Source organism: Mercenaria mercenaria, chromosome 5 (assembly GCF_021730395.1).
Source record: "Mercenaria mercenaria strain notata chromosome 5, MADL_Memer_1, whole genome shotgun sequence".
NCBI lineage: Eukaryota > Metazoa > Mollusca > Bivalvia > Venerida > Veneridae > Mercenaria > Mercenaria mercenaria.
The window spans coordinates 48674152-48680606 of record NC_069365.1 but is presented as its reverse complement, the minus strand read 5'-3'; positions in this window follow the sequence as shown (position 1 = coordinate 48680606).

Genomic DNA, 6455 nt, shown 5'->3' with positions numbered 1-6455 from the left:
TCATATCTGATTTATGACTGATACCCACATTTTTGTTTAAAGTCAATTTGTGCATCCTTCAAACCTCCTTAAAGATATTTGTTTATTTATTTAAGACTTAAATGTGACGTTTTGAGCATTACGTAATAAAAGCCGATTTTATTAAAATGTCAATATTTTATTGAGAAAGTTGTGCCTTTTCAGTATTATGAATTTCAAATCAACCGTTGTAAAGGTTTTAATGACAGTGACATAATATCAAGTGTGGTGATAGAATATGTGTTAAGTGTAAATTTATTTACAAACAACAATCGTAAAGGTTTTAATGGCAGTGGCGTAATATCAAGTGGGGTGATAGAATATGTGTTAAGTTTACACTTATAATCTTTAAGTTCCGCGTCGTTTATAGCATATTGTTGTCATTGTTGCTACTCCTTTAGAACATGGAGTTATTCCATATTTTTAGTCTTTATTATAGTCTCATCTGTATGCATACAATACAGGTACATAAAATAATTAGCATAATAATTATCTAAAAATAAAAAATAAAAAACAACAACAACAACAACATCAGTACACAGTCATCCAATACATTAGAATTATAATAGAGTTTTGTATACTACACTATGTCTCCCACTCACATGCACATGCAATCACTTCACAACAGCGAGTGTTAAGTGCTGTGTGGCGGCCGTAAAAAGTCGCCTCAACTTCATCTCAGTGTTGTTATATTTTCTGGTCCTTCGGGATCATTGATTTCAACTTATTAAATTTGAAGATTGAATTCTGCTTATGCCGGTGCTAGGGGGCGTGGGCAGAGTTGCATTTTTAAAACCAAGATGTTCTTGCTAATCGTTAATTAAAATCTAATTTAACTTGCGATCTAAAATTACATTAAAGCTCAATAAAAAAGGAAAATAAGATGCTAATCTAAAAATGTTAACTTATAACACAGTTCTATTTAAGATGGTGTGTGATAGTTGGTGTTGCATATCTTCTCGTGAACAAACTCAAACTAAGTCTGCTTTGTTTTGCTCGTATGTTCACGATGCCTAAACGGGAGGTGAAGTGATGGTAAAGAAAAAGTTAAATCTTATTTACCGTCCCTTTGTGAATCAATGAACATATGCTCTGTTGATACGCTCTGTTGTAGAGCTTTTGAACGATTCAGAATGTCTGGTATTATCCTATTGGCATTTATTGCAGCTAAATTTTGTTCTGTTATTTTCCCTCTAATGATATATTGGTGCTTAATATAAAAGAGTGATATCAGATGAATTGAAGAATGCTTGAAAGAATACATGTCATTTTTATGATATGAAGGTTATGAAACAAAGTACAACTCAATGGAAAATACACACACTGCGAGCGAGACATATCATTTTTATCTTCATACTGCCTATGCACGAAAAACTAAGCTTCAAAAAATACTGAAATGAGAATTTGTTTGTTAAAATATGGAGAAAAGAGATTAAACGAAAATAATTCAATATTGTATGTCAAAGGCTTCTGAATACCTCATAAGATAATCAAAGATCATTGTCTTTTATAAAAATTCTTTATAAAAATCCCGAGTAAGTCGCATATATTGATGTGTTGCATATCTATGTTTCATTGAAAAAAGATATTGAAATTTTGGAGGCCTTTACATTTACTAAATATATTCTTTTAAAGCGTAAGGGATGCTAAGACTGTAGTGCAATTTATATCTAGTCGATCAATCCATTAGTAATTCTAATGCTTCCCTTAAGTTTGGGACATGTGGATGGTGCAAGCTGCTAGCATTGTGCTCCCGAATAACCTATGTGTCCGGGCTTTTTAGTTCTAGCAAACGTATCAAAACTCTTGAGATAGTTGACCCACAGTGACATTCCTTGGTGACATTCGGCAATTTCCGTGGTGACATTCGGTAATTTCCGTGCGATTGCATATTCTTCGTTTTCAATTTTATTACCATTCGGATATAACACAAGATCACTCTTTTGGCAAAAACCGGACACTGGCAGTGCCAAAATTGTATACGGAGAAAACGTATTTGAACGCAAAATTCAAACTGTTATTACGGGCCCACTACCTTAACAGTACCCATAACAACTCAGATGACGATATTTTGCTGTTGTTAAATGTTCATCCTTCAAAGTTGATTCAGTCATACGTTATTTCAATTTTAAAACTTGCACTTTCAACGTACTGTCCGCAGTAAATATTGCACATCGTTCATTGAGTGACTAAAGTATTGAGTGTCTCAAATAATAAATTGCATAATCTACGATCTACAGCCCGTACAGATCTTGTTTTGCGTATAACACCATGTACAAAATATATTAAAGATTCGTTCTCGTACTTCAGCGGTAATATTTGGAATAAAATACCTGCTGAACTTAAGGAATCGCGGACATTACAAACATTTAAAAATAATTTCAAACATCATTTGTTCATGTTACAGTCCAGTGCTTAAAATATGTTCTTCCAGTTTTTATATTTAATGATGCCATTTATCTTTCTTTCTGTTTTGCTGTTGTTTGTTTATTCGCTTTAATTTTCATATAATTATGTGAGTGTCTGTCGGATGGAAAAATGGGAAGCTTTCATTTAAAACATTGATCATTGATACACTTTTTATTTTTTTATGGTTGATGAAATCGTAAATGTTTGTATACATGTGTATTGTTGTTGTTGTTGTTAACTGAAGGCCATACGTTTCATTTTCATATTATGTACACTTTGTATGTTACTTTAATTAAATTATCATTATTATTTATTATTTTACTATATTATTATTATTATTATTATCATCATTATTAATATTAATTATTGTTATTGTTATTATTATTATCATTAATATGTAGTCATGAAATGAAAACGAATGAAACTTAGATCATTATGTTTCAAATATTTATAACAGTTGCGGTGAGCTTTACCATTCATGCACAAGTTATTCCAATTCTTACTTTCTACTAGACCACCGACGCAAAGTAATGTGTTTCTTATATTATCTGACAAATTGGAGAATGACATATTGCTACAGTCCGTTGAAACGTTATACATGTAATTTTTTTTAAGTGTGTGAAGTTGGCGAGAAGTTAAACATTCTACATTGGACATTCGATTTCAGAACGACATTGGACAATCAAACCCAGAACGACATTGGACATTCGATACAAGAACGACATTGGACATTCGATTTCAGAACGACATTGGACATTCGAACCTAGAACGACATTGGACATTCAATACAAGAACGACATTGGACATTCGATTTCAGAACAACATTGGACATTCAAACCCAGAACGACATTGGACATTCGATACAAGAACGACATTGGACATTCGATTTCAGAACGACATTGGACATTCGAACCCAAAAAGACATTTGACATTCGATACAAGAACGACATAAGACATTCGATTTCAGAACGACATTGGACATTCGAATCCAAAACGACATTGGACATTCGATACAAGAACGACATTGGACATTCGATTTCAGAACGACATTGGACATTCGAACCTAGAACGACATTGGACATTCTAACCCAAAACGACATTGGACATTCGAATCCAAAACGACATTAGACATTCGAACCCAGAACGACATTGGACATTCGAACCCAAAACGACATTAGACATTCTATACCAGAACGACACTGGACATTCGATTTCAGAACGACATTGGACATTCGAACATAGAACGACAATGGACTTTCAAACCCAAAACGACATTGGACATTCGAATCAAGAACGACATTGGACATTCGAACCAAAAATGACATTCGAATCAAAAACGACATTAGTAGCCTCCTTTGGCACCGATTTCTGAAAGTCTGCGAGTTCTCCTGAAAGTGTAGCAGACCTTTTCAAATTATTTAAAAATAAACACGAACTACTTGGTTAGTGTTATCTCTCCTGGCACCAGTTCCTGAAAGTCTGCGAGTCCTCCTGAAAGTGTCGCAGACCGTTCTGAATGGTTTGAAATGAGACATGGATTGCTGGGTCGGAGTTTTCTACCTTGGCACCGATTCCTGAAAGTCTGCGAGTCCTCCTGAAAGTGTCGCAGACCGTTTTAAATGATTGAAAAAGAAACAAGGACTATTGGGACGATGTTTTCTCCCTTGGCAACGGTTCCTGAAAGTCTACAAGTCCTCTTGAACGGTCGGCACTTTGAAGAGTACTCGCAGACTTTCAGGAACCGGTGCCAAGGGAGAAAACATCGTCCCAGTAGTCCTTGTTTCTTTTTCAATCATTTAAAACGGTCTGCGACACTTTCAGGAGGACTCGCAGACTTTCAGGAATTGGTGCCAGGAGAGTTAACATTAATCAAGTAGTTCATGTTTCTTTCTTAATCATTTTAAACGGGCCGCGACACATTCAGAAACACTCGCAGACCTCCAGGAACCGGTGCCAAGGGAGATAATACCGTCCCAGTAGCCTCTGTATCATTTCAACCCATTAAAAACGGTCTGTGACATTTTCAGGAGGACTCGCACACTTTCAAGAACTGGTGCAAAGAGAGATAACACTAACCAAGTCGTTCTTGTTTCTTTTTTAATCATTAAAAACGGTCTGCGACACTTTCAGGAACACTCGCAGACTTTCAGGATTAGGTGCCAAAGGAGAAAACACCGTCCCATTAGCCTCTGTATCAATTCAACCCATTAAAAACGGTCTGTGACACTTTTAGGAGGACTCTCAGACTCTCAGGAAACGGTACCAAGGGAGAAAACATCGTCACAATAGTCCATGTTTCTTTTTCAATCATTTAGAATTGTCTGCGACACTTTCAGGAGGACTCGCAGACTTTCAGGAAACGGTGTTAAGAGAGAAAACATCGTCACAATAGTCCATGTTTCTCTTCAATCATTTAGAATTGTCTGCGACACCTTCAGGAGGACTCGCAGACTTTCAGGAATCGGTGCCAAGGTAGAAAACATCGACCCAGCGATCCATGTGTCCTTTCAAACCATTCAGAACAGTAGTTCCTGTATCTTTTTAAATCATTTTAAACGGTCTGCAACACTTTCAGGAGGACTAGCAGACTTTCAGGAATCGGTGCCAAGGGAGACTACTAATGTCGTTCTGGGTTCGAATGTCCAATGTCGTTCTAGGTTCAGATGTCCAATGTCATTCTAAAATCGAATGTCCAATGTCGTTTTGGGTTCGAATGTCCAATGTCGTTCTGGGTTCGAATGTCCAATGTCATTCTGGGTTCGAATGTTCAATGTCGTTCTGGGTTCGAATGTCCAATGTCGTTTCAGATTCAAATGTCCGATGTCGTTCTCGGTTCGAATGTCCAATGTCGTTCTGAAATCGAATGTCCAATGTCGTTCTGGGTTCGAATGTCCAATGTCGTTTTGGGGTCGAATGTCCAATGACGTTTCGGGTTCCAATGTCTAATGTCGCTTTAGGTTCCAATGTGCAATGTCCTTCTAAGTTTGAATGTCCAATGTTGTTCTGGGTCCGAATGTCCAATGTCGTTCTAGGTTTGAATGTCCAATGTCGTTCTGAAATCGAGTGACAAATGTTGTTTTAGATTCAAATGTCCAATGTCGTTCTGGTATCGAATGTCAAATGTCGTTTGGATTCGAATGTCCAATGTCGTTCTGGGTTCGAATGTCCAATGTCGTTCTAGGTTCGAATGTCCGATTTCGTTCTGAAATCGAATGTCCAATGTCGTTCTGGTATCGAATGTCCAATGTCGTTTTGGATTCGAATGTCCAATGTCGTTCTGGATTCAAATGTCCAATGTCGTTCTGGGTTCGAATGTCCAATGCCGTTCTTAAATCGAATGTCCAATGTCGAATGTTTAACTTCTCGCCAACTTCACACTTTAAATGTCCAATGTCGTTCTCTTATCCAATGTTCAATGTCGAATGTCGAACTTCTCGCCAACGTCTAGGGCTATTGCGCAGTAAGTATCCGACAGTAAATATATAAAACAAAAGCTTTCGAAGTACCGTTAAATACCACACAAAATCTGGCCTTACTTTCCCTCGCACGAAAAGCATATTTGAACGCTATAATTTCAACAGAATATAAAAACATAGACAAAGAATCTCAAAACATTTATCATGAACATGAACATAAAACAGACTGTCCAATCGGAACGGTCAAATACGATTGACCTAGATTACACAATAGACCACGTGCGTTTTGTTTGTGATACCGCTTGTGAGCACTTGACCTTGGTATGAAGAGAATAACAATAGAGGGAGGAGTTTGATGAAAATTATCGACAAAAACTGGAACTGTCCGCAGGTCTTACATTTTATCCATTTCATTCATGCAATTTCATTTCAATTTCATTTCACTAACTTTTCCCTGGATGGAATACAAAACCTGTTCTTACATACACAAATTGAGCGAAAATAATACAGGAAAAACATCTCTCTGAGTCCATATCTCAAGTGCAAAGTATACTATTTTATGTACATTTGCTCTGTTCGTGTTTAAGTGATGAAGTTTCAGTCATAACCTCG